Source organism: Anomalospiza imberbis, chromosome 7, assembly GCF_031753505.1.
Source record: "Anomalospiza imberbis isolate Cuckoo-Finch-1a 21T00152 chromosome 7, ASM3175350v1, whole genome shotgun sequence".
NCBI lineage: Eukaryota > Metazoa > Chordata > Aves > Passeriformes > Viduidae > Anomalospiza > Anomalospiza imberbis.
Window position 1 is genome coordinate 8,417,282 of NC_089687.1, and position 16,977 is coordinate 8,434,258.

The window sequence follows — 16,977 nt, forward strand, 5'->3', positions numbered from 1 at the left end:
TGCCTCTAACTGGTATTTGACCCTTCCCAGCAAGAATTAGATGAAGGAATTAATTCAACAAATGCAGAAGGCACTTTTGTGCTGAATAATCTACAAAGCATCTTCAGACAGGCACTGAGTTACCCACAGAGTTTGTGGAGTCTAATTTTCTGGAGGTATTCCAAACACACCTGGGTGGAATCCTACCCAGCCCACGTTAGCAGGAGGGTTGGGCTAGCTGATCTCCAGAGGCTCCTTCCAACCCAATCATTCTGTGACTGAGAATTCTGCTGTGAGGGAGAACCAAGATCACTCCAGCCCTTCCCCCAATAAGCCTATTTTTCTTACTGACTCTGCTACTCAATTCATTTCTGTCCACCTGCCAAAAGAAAGAAGAGACCCAAAGGCACAAGATAAATCATAATAAATCTACTATTTCCCCCATACCCTAATTTATGCCTTTATTTTGCTCCAGTAAGGAAATAATGAGACAAAGAAACATAACCTCATTTATAAAACTTGTTTGCCAAAAGGACGGGGCTCTGTTTCTTCCAGCAACCTGGAGTTATCATTACAACACCAGAGAGATTAAACACAGACAAATTTTCATGATGCATTGCTTCCTATTTATTGCAGAATACATAACTGTGTCCAAAAGAGAAACAAGTCAACTACATGAAATCTCACACAATTTTAATAAGTTTTGACTGGCAAAGCACAACAAGCCTGTCAATACAAGTCCAAGTTTGCTGTGTGCCAGCAGTACACGGGTCCCAGAGTGAGAGATGCCAAAACTGAAGAGGTGCTGTGAAAAGAGGAAAGGAAGGTGGAGAGGAGGGCTCTCTGGGATGCTTTATGTATCTTATTATAATATAGATTTTGACTAAAGCATCCTGTGGCAAATCAGTTACACTAAATGTCCTCTCTCACATCAAAAATCAAAATTTTAAATTAAGAACAGCAAAAAACATTGAGCAATACATGCCAAAAATAGGCAGAGATGCTCCCATGTATTGACATCACATAAATACTGAACTGATTATTAGGCTGGAACTTCTAAGAGTAAAAAGAAGAAAATTTAAGAAAAAGGCAATATTTTCCACATAGATTTACTTTGAATATGTTAAATTATGTGAACTGATCACTGGAGGAATAGAAATGTGATCTCTAAGTTTGACATGAAAAGAGTAGATATTTTGAAATTTAAAAAAAAAGGCATTTTAAAAAGAAAATACAAACAACAAAAGAAGTAAATGTGAAGTTTCTTACTTAAAAAAAATTATGTATATTTGATGTTTATATGCCACTATTTTTTTCTTTCAGCAGCTAGAAGTTTGAAAAAAAGTTTCCATTGTTTATTTAGAAGCATCTGCTGCGTTAGGAACACCCTTTCTAGTGACACCAAACAATCCTAAATAACGTGGGCATTTCTGAGAACCACAATATAAACCACACTGTGCTGAAATGAGTCTTTCCCTGACTGAGAAGTTTTGATTGTAATCCTGATTCTGGTGCTGTGTCTTGTAACACATTATCATTTACTTCAGGAAAAATCCCATTAATACCTAAAACAAGTAAATTCACAGCTAAACCTTCTGCTACTGAGTAGTTGTTTTCAAAGCCAAAGGTCTTTTCATTTTTGAAAGTTTTGAAATAAAAAGATTTTGTTTACCTTTCTTAATGCTTCAATGGGAAGTGTAAATAAAACAGCTATAAAGACAGCTCATTTTCCTCTTTCCCCAGTGACCTTTTCCACAGATTGATCTACAAGAGAAAACACCTCTGGCTCCAGCTCTCAGTACATTCACCCTGAGAACCACTGCTAATAACAGCTTCAAGTGTCCAAGTGTGACACAGTCAAGCTCTCCACAGACAAACTGGGACACTGGCCACAAATAAGGGACAACTGGCACAGCTAGGGAGTTCTATCAGGATATGGACACATACCATAAAATCATAAAATGTTTTGGGTTGGAAGCGACTTTTAAAGTTCTACTGGTCCAACCCCAGCCATGGGCAGGGACGTCTTCCACTAGACCAGAGCCCCATCCAACCTGGCCTTGAACATTTCCAGGGATGGAGCATCCACAACTTCGCTAGGAAAGCTGTTCCAGTGCCTCACCACATTCACAGTAAAGAATTTTTTTCTAAAATCTAATTTAAGTCTACCCATTTTGCAGTTTAAAACCATCGCCCCTTGCCCTATCACTACCTGTAAAAAGTATTTTTCAGTCTTTCTTATAAACCCTTAAAATATATATAAAGGTCACCATAAAGCTTCCCGGAGCCTCCTCATCTCCAGAGATGACACATCTTTCATAAACTAACATTTTATGACATTCCTTCACAATGAATGATTAATCCTGAAGCTTTCATCTGAAATGCTCTTGCAGATTTTGGTGATTATACAAGATTTGTAATGAAGCAGGAACTCTAAAGAGATGGCACTGATGTATGAGGCACACATCTTGGTAACTGTGCAGCGATACTCCAGGAAGAGAACCAGGATCCATTTTCCAACAACTCTTTGGTCTAGTTTCATTATAAGAGACATCTTGCTCATAGTAAGAATTACCTTGAAATGTAATTTCACGGTTTTTTAAATCAAGTTTTCTAATTCTGAAACTTAGCACAAGGGGTTTCTTTTAATTATTTCCCAATAGTCAAACCCCAGATTTTCCTGGGAAAGTCAGTGCCCCAAAAATATGCAAAAAAAATTAAAGAATGCAAACATTACAATATTAACAGTATAAAATATTAATCTGTAAACCATTTCAGGGATCACAAGTGTTCCAGGCCTCTCAAGCACAGGCTTTTCTATAAAATTTGGATGGGGGATTCTACTGTTACACAGCTCCAGACTGGGAGGAAAAGATGCAGTAGCATGACTTGAAATAGATGCTGATTCAATTTTACTGATAAGACAAGTAATATCTTTCAGGTCACAGGCCTGGAAATCTCCCACTATAAGTTGCTATATAATTGCAGGCTCCAAAGGCAATTAATATATCTGGAACTGAGGATGTTCTTTCATCCCAGTAATCAAGCAGGAGAACACAGCCATCAGGTCTCAGTCTTGTTTCAGTGGCTGGTAAAATATTAGTTCTATTAAAGCTGGCAGGTTAAGGCTGGAGGCTTAAACTCTTCAAAGGCACCTGCATGTTTTTCAATTTCCTGAGTGTTAACAGGAGACCACAGAGGACCCAGACAAACCCCTGAGGCATCCAAATGTCTTTGGATGTGCAGCTTCGTGCCTAATAGTCCCAAAGTGATTTTGTTAGAGCTGCACAGAATGGTTGCCCCCAGCCTTGTGGATCCAGCTCTGCTGGGCCACTTGCAAATGCTGGGGTGATTTAGAGCTGGGTGTTGCTGAGTCAAAGTGCCTTTGTGGGTGTCAGCCTTTACAGCCTGCAGCAGCAGCTCGGGTTTAACTCCCATTTAAAATAAACAGGAATCTAATCCCTGGTGTCAGCTGGCCTTGTATCAGGAGTTTAGAGGGAAGCTTCAGACTCTCTCCCTTGTAATGACCTACATTGAAATGGTTCTCAGTGGAATAATTCAATTAATTCAGACAGTTATCAGCTGGATCCTTCTCCTCACCTCTTTTTAGCACTAGCTGTTTTATTGCCAGTTTTCTTATCTTACTAAACAGAAGCAAAAAAATTCCTACAAAGTATTTCTTAGATGAGGCTGAGCTACTCAGCTTAAATGAAATTATTTTGGGTAATGGCTTGAGCTTGAGGAATTCCTCTTTTTAATACTAATTATATTTGTTCTTAAAGAACATGAAACAGAGCACGGGAAAATGTGCAGAGTGTCTTTTTTTCTTTTAATAAGCCAAAATTCAGAAAAGCCAAAGGAATTTAATTTGTAGGGTAAGGAAGTACAAGAGTAAAGAGGCAAAACCTGTTACTAATTTCAAGAGAGATTTTACTTCCCTCTACAAAATGCAGTGCAGTAGGCACTGTTTAGATGTTGCTTTTCCATTACATTCCAGTACTGAGGCTATCATCTAGCATGACACGGAATTGCAGAAAACTGAGCAGGGGTCAGACTCTGTGGGGTCTGAGACTGTCCCAGTACTGCACCCAAGGCACAGAGAAGTCAGGAGTGCATGGGGTTAAAAAAAAAAAAAAAAAAGACTAAGACATAGATATGTAACTCCAAATTAAAAAAAAAAGAATCATTCTAATAAATTATATTGATAGCTCTGGATTTCAGATTCATGTTTATTCCCAAGGCCAGAATTTTTCTGATTTTTGTTAAAGCAGTGGAACAGCTAGGAAGGCAAGCTTGCATGCAGCTCCAGGCTTATTTCCTTGGATGTCACCCTGAGATAAGCCTTGAGAACATTTCACAGTTCACCTCTAATGTGGATCATGTAACTGCCAGCAACACTTGAATTAAAGACATGCCTGTTGTTTGGAGGAGCTGAAGAAGCTGCAGTCTAAAGAATTTATTTTATTGTTATGAACTAGAAAACCTGCAGAAAGACAAAGATGGGATCCTTCCCTCTCATCCATTTTGGTGGATCTTGTTTCCTGACAAAGTTAATTTTTAAGTAAGAGTGCAGAGGCAGGTGCAGCTACATCCTGCAAACAGCCATCAGTCACAAGCAGCTGGTGAAAGACCCCAGGAGTTGCCACAGGAGTTCTGGCTCCTTTTGTGCTGAGACAACATCCCCACATTGAGGAGTCAGTCATTTAACAGCATTCTTAACCTGACCTTGCACACTGCTTGTTAATCTAAGTTTTCCCATTGAAGATGTGAGATTTCAGCTGATGGCCAAGTAAATTTCAGAGAGAAGTATCTTGCTTCCTGATTCCTTTAACTAAAAATCTAAGAGGCTCAACAAAATACTCCCATACCAAGTTAAAACCATTACTTCAGAACTTATAAGACAGTGGCTCAAGTTCTTAGGCCAGTTCAAGCAGGCCATACATTAGTTCAGGCAGATGGGATTACCAATATTACGAACAAATGCTTCTGCTCTGGACCAAGACCCCAAATATGCCAGCTTGGTGCATCCAAAGGCATCCATCACAGGTTCCAGACCTCCATGTGCACTCTGGAAGTGCAATGAGTGCACAGACCTGTGTGCATATGATCAGATTGGCTCTGCATTAAGTGTCAAAATATTAGGAAAACTTTATTACAGTAAACCTGCTAATAATTGTGATAAGTGTTTGAAAGAGTTACTGTCTATTGTCATCATCATGTACTAAGTGTTGATTTGGAGGTTTTCACCCTATCTGAGGGAAAGCATTAAAAACTGTATCTGAAATGAACCCATTTGCATTCACAAACCATACCTACTGCAGATTGAGCAAGTGGCTGGAATTAGTCTCTGGTCCAGCTGGAATGGATCTGAGATGGCAGAGAGATTCCCAGTGGCCTAGGTCAGAGTGCTTGTGAGCATGCATAGCAGTGAAACAAACATCTAAGAAAAACTATTATTCAAAATATAAATTCCTAATTTTTCCAGCTGCCAGAAAAAAAGACTACTTGGGGGCCCTTCTCATATTAAAATCCATAATTCCATCTAAACTTTCTAGACATTTCCCTCACCTCCAAATTTGCTAAGCAAGATTCAACTTTAACTCTTCATTTTCTAGCTTTTGTAAGTGCTGTTCATTTTCTAATTGTGATTTTTGTCACTGGTTTCTGGTGTAGCAGTTACTTTGTTATTTAATGCAAAGCAAAACTCTTTGAAAACCAAGGATGAATCATAAATCTTGGAAAGAAGAACTGCTGGAATACCAGCTATCAACTTTCTGCCAAAGAAAAAGAACCAGTTGACAAATAAGTGTACTCCAGCATTCTGTGCAAATTGTGCTTCCCTAAACTGACATGCAAGAATAAATTCCTGGCTTCAGCCTCTAAAACATCCTCTGAATAACCATTGTGAAAGCAAAAGCAAGTATTTTACAGAACAACAGACCAGCTGGCTGGTTAGCTGATACGTTTTGTAACTTCTGTAAGAAAAACAATGCTCCAGGAAAAAAAAAAAAGAAAAAAGAGGAAAAAAATGTCATTGAAGAGTTGGATGCATCATGCCATGGAAAATTTAAAGTAGTAATTTTATGGTGAAGTTAAAATTGTTCTTCTGGGTTTAAAAGTTGTCTTCAGTTTTAGCAGTGGGGTTAGAATTGACACACAGAGCTTATGATCCTTACATATTCCAATGCATATGAAGTTAATACTGTGGATGAGCCCCACTATGGGTTATGTCACTGTATTTTAAAGTGGCTATTAAGAGGGGTTCTGTTTTCTTTTACAACACTTACTTTGCACAGGATATTTAATTTATAACAAAAATGAGAGTAAGGAATTGCTCAAAAATAGCCTACACTGTGTCAGGCTTTGAAGCAAAATTCTCAAGGTGCACTCTAATACAGAGAGAGTCCAAAGAACTCTCTTCCCTTTGCTCAGTCTCTCCCACACAACAGTTACAGAAAGCAAGCCTCTGATACAGCAGTCTGCATGCTGACAGACTGTCTGAAAAACTGTGACAGAGAAGAGCTGATGTGTGAGGTGAGGAAAACAACAGTGAAGAAAATAAGCCCCTTAAGAGGACTTGTGAATGCTGAAAAATATTCCACGGAGGTGACTGAGTCAGTATTAGATCTGAAAATGGTTTCTTAAAAACTGAAAGGGAAATTGCTCCAGTTACTCAAAAAGCATAAATACTGTAAAGATGGTATTTACCTGATCTGTTCCCTGCATGAAACTGCTTTTATCTGCTTCCTTTACCACACAAAGAAGACTCAGCCTATTTCAACTATTTTTTCACCTGAAGTTAGTTTTAACTGTCAACACAGAAAACAGGGCTGGATTCTTTGTTTTCTGGTGCTAGTCTATCCCAGAAAGAACACTATTTTCCCATCATGCCTACTAACAAGTGAGCATTCCATTAAAAGAGATAGTTTATTTATCCAGCCTTTTGGACTTTTGGAAATATTTTTTTTCTTTGATTATGCACGAGACAAGACATTAATATCCTCTAGTTCCTGCAGTTCATGTCTGCAATCTGGGGGGACTGTTGCCTGAATATTGTCTGCAATGCTTGGTGAAAACTTCTGTCATCTGATAGAAAGGAGTCATTAAGTACTACACTCACTCATCTCCCAAAACAGAAATAGAAAGTTTGGAACTTAATAAGTAAAATAAATTCTCAGAAGCATCTGGAGGGAATGAAAGCCAGGGAATGATCAGAGTTCTGGTAAAGCATCACAGCATAGAGCAGGTTAGGAAATCTGATATGACAGAGAGAATCCAAGAGAAAAAGGTAACTTGGAAGAACTATAAGCTACCCCCTGAATATTGGGAGGACAGACTAACTTAACTGACCACAAATGGACAGAGTCAAAAATAGGTAGAAAGAAAAAGAAAAAGAAATGTTTCTACATTTCAAAATGTAATTGCAAAAGTAATCCTTGTCTTTGTGCTCCTGAGTCTAACATTACCACTGAAAAACCTAAGCATTCTCTTTTAAAAGCTTTTCATGCTTAATGAGAGATGAGGGCATACAAACAAGTAACAGTACTGCATTCAACTTCACTAGGCTTTGAACCCTCATCCAAATACAGATGTTATGTGTCCTTTTGTCCATTTACAAGAGAGGAAACATGGAGATGTGATTTCTGGTTTTGGAAATAGCATAATACACAGCCCTCACACAGCTTCATTTATAATCCCTCACTGAGTAGTTACTTCCCTTATTTAATAGAGGTACTTTTACTATTCATGCTCTTAACTGCAGCCACTCTAATTTAGTGGCTACCCTTGTTTAGAAGTCTCACCTTTAGCATACGCTTCAGATTAAAGTAATTACATTTAATACAAGCTGCCCACTTCCAAGGCTGTCCTTGATTTAGGGCTTCAAGGAGAAGTACTTAAATATAATAGAAGCCATGGCCTGCAAATGAAGTCCTGAACAAAGATTAGTTCATACACCCAGTCTAACACTATTTATAAGTGCAATGTGTCAGTGAGATAGAATAGTTCCTGGAAAAGACTGCACTTCATGTTGGAAGAAAGCCTCACTCAGAGCTGAACAAAAGGACCACCATTCCAGTGTACCACACTGCTTTTCTTTAGACACAGAAACAGTCCTTGTAATCATCCTTCCATAAAACCTTATGTTTGTCTTTAAAATCCATATCAACTCATTTGCTGGATGTGTCTGTCAGAGACAAATTTCCTGTATGGCTGGAAGGTGACATTTATTGTCTCTTTTTTCTGTGTGTGAAAGGGAAATTTCTGTTCACACCCCGTTCTGCCCATCTGCACCAGTAAGGCAGAAGCTGTTCCTCCTGTGGATTAGCAATTTAGTGTGGGACAATATCCTAGAAATCATTCCAAATACCTCTGGCAATAATGGACTCCCAAAACAAGCTATGATGGGCACTCTCATCAACAAACAACCCCGAGGTCACCAGAGGTGGCCCTTTAGTTTCTGATTTAAATAGATATATATTACTTCATAAAAACATTGAGCCCAAGGCCAGACCCAGCCAAAGGGGCAGCAACCAGTGATGGTCAACCTGAAAGAATCCCACTAACGGGCACAGCTTGTCCACGCAAACCAGCACAGCTCTCCCCATACCCTCAGGGTGGGTTCTGGAAACAACCACCAGCCCAAAGCTGTGGTCCTCCACAAGTTACATTCCAAAGTAGCCATAAAGCTGCCCAGCTTTGATTCCAGTGAAGGCAGAAGGAAGTTTTCCTGCCATCTCAGAATTCATTGCAAAGGCCAACAAACTAAACTGCATTTACCTCTTCCACTGGTCAGAAATGTAGATTCATTCTTCTGTTGCTAAGCAGGGCAGCAGTTTTTCAGCTCTTCCCCAAGGTATACAGATAAGGACAAAGAATTATAACAAATTTTAACAAACATAATTAAATTACATATAGTAATATGCAATTACAACATAATGGAAGTATATTAAATTATAATCTAAGCATATTATAATGTTACATGCTGTTCTTATTATGATTACATTAAGCCACACATGGCAATGAATGTTTACCATGCACATGAATGAAAACTTTGACATACTCAGCTCTTTGATTGATGATTAAATTCTTCCTGTCTTCCTCCTTCTATTAAAAAAAAATTAAACCATCCAGACTGAACTGATTTATGCCTATAATTAATGCAAGAAAGTGCTCCGTGGAAAGATTTGCAATAATATACAGTAAATATTCAATTCAGCTTTTCAACTGATCGCAGTATTTTTAGTTGTAATCCAGTGTTACCTACCTGGCAGACAACAGTCCACACCTCATCTCTGGTATGATCCCTTCAAGATAAATGCCGTCCTTGAGACTGCTTAAGGACACCTAAATGTCTAATTTCTTGAGCTCTACTAAAAAAAAAAACCCAAAATAATTGTTTTCTGCCTAAACCTACAGCTTTCACACTGCTGTATTTTAAAAATATAGTAAACAATGCTGGAAATACAGTGCCAGTGGCTGACAGAGATGAGCAACACACAGGAGTGGTGCCCACTCTCAAATCATGTGGCTCTTGCCCTGTGATCAGTAAAATTGTGAATATATTTTGCAACAATGAACTAAGTACACATCTTTCAAAACCAGACTTTTAATGCACTTATGTTAGCAGTTTTACAAGTTCAATCTCAAGTGAAATTACAGAAATTAAATTACCTTAGACTGAACTCATTGAATTCCAGTCAAAAAAAAAAAAAAATACATTACCTGACAGAAACTTTGAGTGCAAATGGCTTTCAGCATCAAGCAAAATCAACTGTCAATGAAGTGACTAAATTTTACAGCCATTCTTACTGACGACTTCTTGAAGTATTAAAAACATCGATTAAGAGGTGGGAGAAGGAGACAGGAATCTATTATAAAGCAGGAAATATGTCTTGACTATGAAAATCAATGCAGCTGGCAAACAGGAGGACAGAAAAATGTGGAAAAAATACAATCATCTTTGAAGTGGCAATGAAGGAAAATGTGAAATAGGGCTCCCAAACACATGGGCTCAACAAAGAATCTTCACCATAAGAATAAAGCAGCAAACAGACATTAATTGCTTTCTGTTGGAACCAGCACAATAAATAAAATCAGCTTATGATGAGTTTTTATGGCTACGCCATTTTTTTTAAGTTTACCACAAAATTCCTGTATACTTCGCTAGGGCCAGAATTTTACGTGACTATGCAGACTAAACCCACTTACCAAAACCTTACAGTGTTTGCCATTTTATAGAGGATTTCTTGTCCTGTTCTTACCCAAAGAAAAGGTGCTGCATGAACATGGCTTTGCTTGGTGATGATGCTGGGAAAAAAATGCTGCCTCACCAGTAAATTTAGCAAAACAAATAGTAAAATATGTCCTAACAAGAAGTGGCTTGAACTTCCATATAATTGATGTCTTTCAGATAGACACTTCTTTTTTCTTTACAAAACACTAGATGTTTTATGCCATAATTTAAAATGACCATAAAATACCTGATAAAAACAAAGATGATCTCAAGCTGTAAGAGTCAGAGCCTAATCACAGTCATTAGCATTATATAACAGTATAAGTGTTAGAGAATAAGATTATAGTCTCCTGTAAAAACAGGAGTTATCCATATTTCAATAGTTGCATATACTCTTACATTCAAAGCACACCAAAAAGTGGAGGTTACACTGGGAATTCTATTGCTAGATACTATTTTGAATTGTATATTAAACAAATAAATAAAAATGTGTATTTCATGTTTACAAAGTATACTACATTCAATTCCATATCTGTTTCAGCTAATTCTCCATCAGATCTCAGACTGTGACCCCACATAAACTCCTTCTTAGGGTGCCTTTCCTCTTCCAAACAACTGAAAATGGTAACACATGAGGTTCTGTTACTCAAAAATAATCTTTTCCTTCATTGCCTTTGTCTCCTGACATGTTCTTGCCCCTGCAGCTTGAGAGGGATCAAATTTTGCCATTTGACTTCCATGTGTTCCTTGGGGGAGATAAACACACCCACAGAAATTCACCCTTAATGGCATAAAACGTGGCAATGGTCATGGCTGATGTACTGACTGTACAACCCTTTTACACCATTATTTGGCTGAATTTTGGCCAGTAGGGCTGGGCTTTCAGTTCCTTATGCCAAACATAATGTGGGACTGCAAGAGCCATCTTTAGGCTTTAATGCACAGGGCAACAACCCAAGTGCCCTAATCATAAATTTTCTGTGGAATGGGTGTAAATCAGCATATTTCACTGTTTTTTTCAGGAGGTGACAGCCTGTCCCTGCCTTTTATAAATATAGTTGCAGGGAATATTTAGTAAAAATAAGGTTCAGAGTTTACCTTTCATTTTTCCCCACAGCTCAACAGAGACAGTTATCTATAAGTCTACCGACCCCCTTGTGTCTGAAGGTGCCAAATCCAAGTATGACCCACCCAACCCATCTTTGATAATTACTGGGCAGGGATTTAGTAGAACATCTGTCATTATGGCAGCCCAGTATTTTGGTGTATTATATCCCTAGTGACTAGATGGCTTTTTTCCACTCTATCTTTATCTCCTTCTAGTATTTCTTCCACCTAAAAGATTTCAAATCATACTAGCTGACTGCTGTGCTTAATAGGCATCCTCAATACATTAAAACACTGTTCCTTGCGAAATGTGCTGTTGAGTATTACCTTGGTTAGTAATTTAATTTAATAGGCTAGTGACAACACATTGACATTGTGCAGGTTTGTGACCTAATGGTTTATGAGACAAGTAACATTTGCAGACACATTGATTTTGGTAACTGTGCAATGAACAGAACTGAAAAACAATTTCCGTCTTTTTTTTTTTAACATCTTTTTCTCCTCCTCTCCCAGTATTACTTTATACTTGGAATGGCCCCTTTTAAAGCTCATTGATGGTTTGAAAAAAACCTGTAAGTCATGGAATTATTTTTTAAACCTTCAACAATTGAGGAGTCCCCTGCATCCTAACTAGTGCCAATTAATGTGTTCCACCTCACTGGCCCTTACAAGTGAGACAATAAAGTGCACTGACTGCAGTAAAACATTTTAAACTATGGTGAGATTTCAGTGCCTTGACACTCAGAGAAAATAAGGACAACAAACCCATCACATGCAGGGTGCTCCCCTGCACCAGCTGGCTGACACAGGTGGACAAGTGCAGGAAGAGATGGCCCAGTCCTCTCAGATTAAATCTACTGGGAAAACCTGGGAGACATCAGGATCCCTCTGTGCTCATGGGATAAATAGTTTACTGTGCTGCTGCATAACCACACCAGCCCCAGTTATCTCATGAGGCAAATCAGACAGTGTGAGTGGAGAGGAGTTAGGACACGCTGTGGGAGATGAGTATCTACAAACAGAACAGGTGATAGTAGAAACTGCCTTTTTTTTTTCTGCCTTTTTCCCTAGCAGTTGTTGGAACAAAGCACTTCAGTTTTATGGCAAGGGAGGGAGTACACAAACATTTGCCATCAAAAATACACTGCAATAAAAGGGAAAAGTTTGTGTGTCACAGGCAATAACCAATGGCAGAGGCAGGCCAGGGCTGGGAGCAGAGAAGGTGTCTGGAATAGCCCTGATGCCCACATTGGGCTCCTCCTGTAGATCAGAAGCTACTGGAGAGTCACAAACCCCAGGTGCAGCTCCAGCAGAGAGCACCTTACCTGGCTGCTGCTCAGCAATGGCCCTGGCACAGGCAGAAAGAGGGGACCCACCCAGCTCGTGAGGAGGGGGATGCTGCAGCAGACACATCAGGGGTTAAACAAGCACTGTCCTCCTTGGGGGTGTATAACTGAACTCATCCACAGCCAGGAACCAGAAAACAGCAGTTAGCACTGGCATAGTACAGTAAACAGGGAGCATCTTCCTGTGCTCCACAGTCAGTGAGAAAAAAATCACATGCTAGTCAGACAGAGTTGTAAACTAAAGTTGAAGGCCAGAGTTTACACCCTGCTAAGACCACAATACTGCAGAGTCCAGCTTAAACCTAAAAGATCCCTTGTTCTTTCAAAATTTATCCCAATTTCAATCTTTGCAGCTGATCCCCATTTTACAAAGGACTAATGGAAGAATTATCCTTCCTCTCCCAGCTCCTGTCCTCATTATGGCACTCTCACGTGTAGCCCAGCAAATCCTGTTCATCTGCTGTTAGCAGCTCAGCTCTGCCACTCAGTTCAACCTGCTTCAATTTATGTCATACCACCTCATGGTTATATCCACTTCACATTTATTTTAAGCTATATTCTCTTCCTCATTAAATGCATTTTCTAGCTTCAGTCAGACATGCATATTTTATGGCTATGACAGTATTTCCATATGGTTTTAAATATAGCTTTGTCCACTCTGCAAACTCCATCAGGTTTACTTGTACCCTTGCCCTTTTTAATTTCTTCTCTAAGTAACATAGTACTACAAAGGGAGAAAAAAGTTTGGGGGTTTTTAGGGATGTGTCCTCCTATATATTTGTACATCCTCAGATTGCTGCATCTTGCTTGCACAATGCTCCTGGGAGGAATTCTAGCTGCCTCAGTACTGCCTCAATCAAAGCCAGCAGAGCTGGCTCTGTCAGTCCTGATGAGAAGCAGAACACAATGGATGGCACCCAGTAAATGCAGTGCTGTGCCCCATTACTAGAGCCAGCTCATCCAGAGAGACCAGGAGTATCTTTACTCAGTTCACGTTGCCCTGTGTAGGCACAGAATAAAAGACACTTGAATGGGAATATGTGAGAGGATTAATGATGGAGGTGATTTAAGAGAGGAAAGAAATCAAGGAGCCACAGGAAAAAGGAAAGACAATGCCAGAGAAGGCTTTCAAAATCACTGTTCTGTTATAGCAAACTTTCTTTTTAAAACCAAAAGAAATGCAATAATAGTAATAGTAGCAGGAAATCACTGACAACCTCTTGCTGCAAAAGCACAGGACCAGCAGAACCATCAATTCCTACCAATGTGAATTTGACACAGGATTTATAAGCTTATTTTCATTTGGCTAAAGAATAAAAGTTTATACAAAATGTACCTATTCATTATCTCAGGCTAATACCCTTATACCTCATCTATCATTAAATTAGGTTTTAAAATAAAATAATTTTCAGGCTTTTGCCAAGGTGTTGATGGAGTCAAACCTGTGTGACACTTATCCTTCCATTTCTGTGAATGGGAGGATTATCCACATTAGGAGAGATCTGCAGAGGTCACAAGTGTTAAACTGCTATTCAGTTTGGGTTATTTCAATAAAAACTGAAAGAATTAAAAAAACTTTTCTTTTCAGTGATACATGAATTTGAATAAAAGTAGTTGGTAAGGTTATGTGCTTCCAGCTCTACCAAACATCACAGCCTCTCACTGGTTTGAGTGTCTGGAGAGCAGGACTCTGTCTGCTTATCTCTCACAGACTCCCTGTGTGACCCAGAGCACCTCTCACAGACAGGTCTAATAGGACTCACAAGTGCTGCAGTCTAGAACTTGGACAGAGTCACAGAGGGCCAACAGGGTAGAGACATCTCCAAACAGTGACTGAACCCACAGCAGGCACAAGTAGAAGTCCTGTAGAAAGCTCTACTACATTAGCTTCCTGTCTGGAACACTCTCCAGGGGCTGAAGAGACCAGGATTAAAATTTTCTCCTCCACCCTTGTGGCCCTGAAGCCCTGACCTCTTCCTTAAACTAGCAGGCTCTGACCATTAAATGGGTTTTACCTCTTTTACACACTCCTCCTCTGGCCCTGAAGTCTTGACTACCAGTTTGTACAAGGCACAAGTTCTGTAAACAGCTTTGAAGAATCATGAAAGAATGAGAAAAAAATCATGTTATAAATTTCTAAAAGGAAAGAATATATTTGACTTGCAGCTAAGAAAAAGGATTGTACAGACAGTCCCATATTTGCCAGGAGAGAATGAATGCATGGATTTTATTCCAAGTGCCATAAGTTCCCACCACATTCATGCAAACAAGATGAAAAATGTATTTGCAGAGAAACTACCAGATGCTCCCATCCACCACTGCAGTTAGAGGGGAAAAAAAGCAGGCAGTGGGAGAACAGTACATCCCTTTCAAATGAGCTTTTCTAAATTACACACAATTCTTAAATGCTTGCTAACTTCCTGGTACTGCGAATATCACGGCAGTGACAGCAATAACCCAATCAAACATACAGAAAAATAGAAATAGATGCATTTTCAATTATGTTTTTCTCACTCTGGAATCCTCTACTCCAGGAAAATCTTTCCAATTTTCAGACTTGTCAGTCCTATTGAGAATCTCCCAATATTCAGGGGAAAATCCTGTATTTACTACTTAGTTGTGAGAAACCATGATTGCTGGACATCCCAGGAGGCCTCCATTTGCCTTTGTTGTTTTTCATATCACTGCATGGACTAAAGGTGCTCAGCATGATGGAGAAGGAAAATGCTGAAGTCAACATACCAATTCACACAGAATCCTCTGCAGGGTCAAAATTAGTTCTAAGAAGCTGATTTTACTTAGTAAAGCCCAACTTGATGGGCACTTTATGATTTTCTAAGTTAGCACCACTTCAACTCCTTGCTAGAGTTTTCCATTCCAGCAAAAGAACTCCTATTTTTGCTCTTGAGGTTGTGGTTTCCTCAGAGCATGTGGAAGAGCATCCACAGACACTGCAGATATCTCTTTACAGAAAAAGTGCTGGAGCTTATGGCGCATCTTTTTATTGATTTATGGTTTGCAGTGCTTCTAAAACAGTGTTGAGTTCACACCAAACTGAAGAATTGTGCAGTACTACAACTTTATACTGGGGCTACATCAAAAAATTGCCAACTAAAATTTCTCTACATAAATGGTAACACCACACCAATGACTGTGTTCTGGGAAAAGATGCAAAAGGTAATTAGGAAACAAACTTCTCTTAGAAGTCTGAGCTAGACTAATGGAAAAGTGAGAGCTAAAAAAAAAACCCTAAAAATATGCAAACCAAATTGATTACAAATCAAATACTCTTAAATGGAAAATATTATTGGTGTTAAGTAATTGAAATATTTTTAAAACTTATTTTCAAAATTACTTGGAAATGAAGATGAGTGTTCCTTCCTAACTGCAGTTTGTTCTTAAACTACTTAAGTACTTAAAGTAAAATTGTAATATCAGATATACAGTAAGAAACAGGAGATCACAACTGGCTAAGCTGTGCTCTGGATGTCACAAAAATCTTCATATTACATCAAATGACTGGAATTAATCAATATACTGAATTTATAGTACAGTGAACATAGCTTAGCAAGAATCGATCCAGCACCAGGTGTGTATGTAAAATCCAAACACAGATTTAATCAATTAGACCACTTTGCTAATTTTCAGTTTAGATGCTCATTTATAATCATAATATCTCAAACAGGCATCACCACATATCTTAAAAAGCCTATTCTTGGGTTTTTTTGCTTAAGTGTACCTGCTTGGCATGTACCAGAATGCTTATATTTTTTATTAATGAAATAATTATACCCACACAAAATAAAGACAAATTAACTGTGTCAGTTTTGTAGACCAAAACACAGCATTTTCCTACAGATCATTTCATAGAGCAGGGCATGGACTGGGGCTGCTCAGGGAAGATCCAGGCTGGGGCAGGCAGGAGCTCAGGAGGGAGCCCAGCAGCAGGAACAAAAGGCAATTTCAGCCCTGTGAGCCACAGCACCCTTCCTGCTCACCTGGTGGGGTGAGATGAGCTTGTCCAGAGAACAATTCAGACAGGGAGTCCAATGGAGTTGTTTTGAATCCCCTGTCTCTCCCCATTGCCCACAGAAAGAATCTAGAAAGGTTAATTTTGTAGTGCAGCTACCTCAAACAGTGGCTAATGGACTAAGACATCTGTTGAGACTCATTAAGAGCCTGAGTCTCCTGTATTCCTGTGATATCAGGAAGCTCCAACAGCCCCAGACAACACAATGTTCCTACAGAGCACATTTAAATTATGATGCTAATTTAAGACATTCAGCACTGTGGGCAAACATTGGGCTGCAG

At 39.1% G+C, this 16,977-nt stretch overlaps 1 long non-coding RNA gene across 1 annotated transcript in view; it reads right to left on the bottom strand.

Annotated features, from left to right (window-relative positions):
• Positions 1 to 655: 655 nt before the first annotated feature.
• LOC137477592 (uncharacterized) overlaps positions 656 to 16,977 on the bottom strand; it is a 105,709-nt gene continuing 89,387 nt past the window's right edge. Inside the window, exons 2-3 of the long non-coding RNA XR_011001074.1 lie at positions 1,652 to 1,743; positions 656 to 784 (exon numbers count right to left, since the gene is read on the bottom strand). This is a non-coding gene — a long non-coding RNA (uncharacterized lncRNA). The remainder of the gene's footprint in view (positions 785 to 1,651; positions 1,744 to 16,977) is intronic.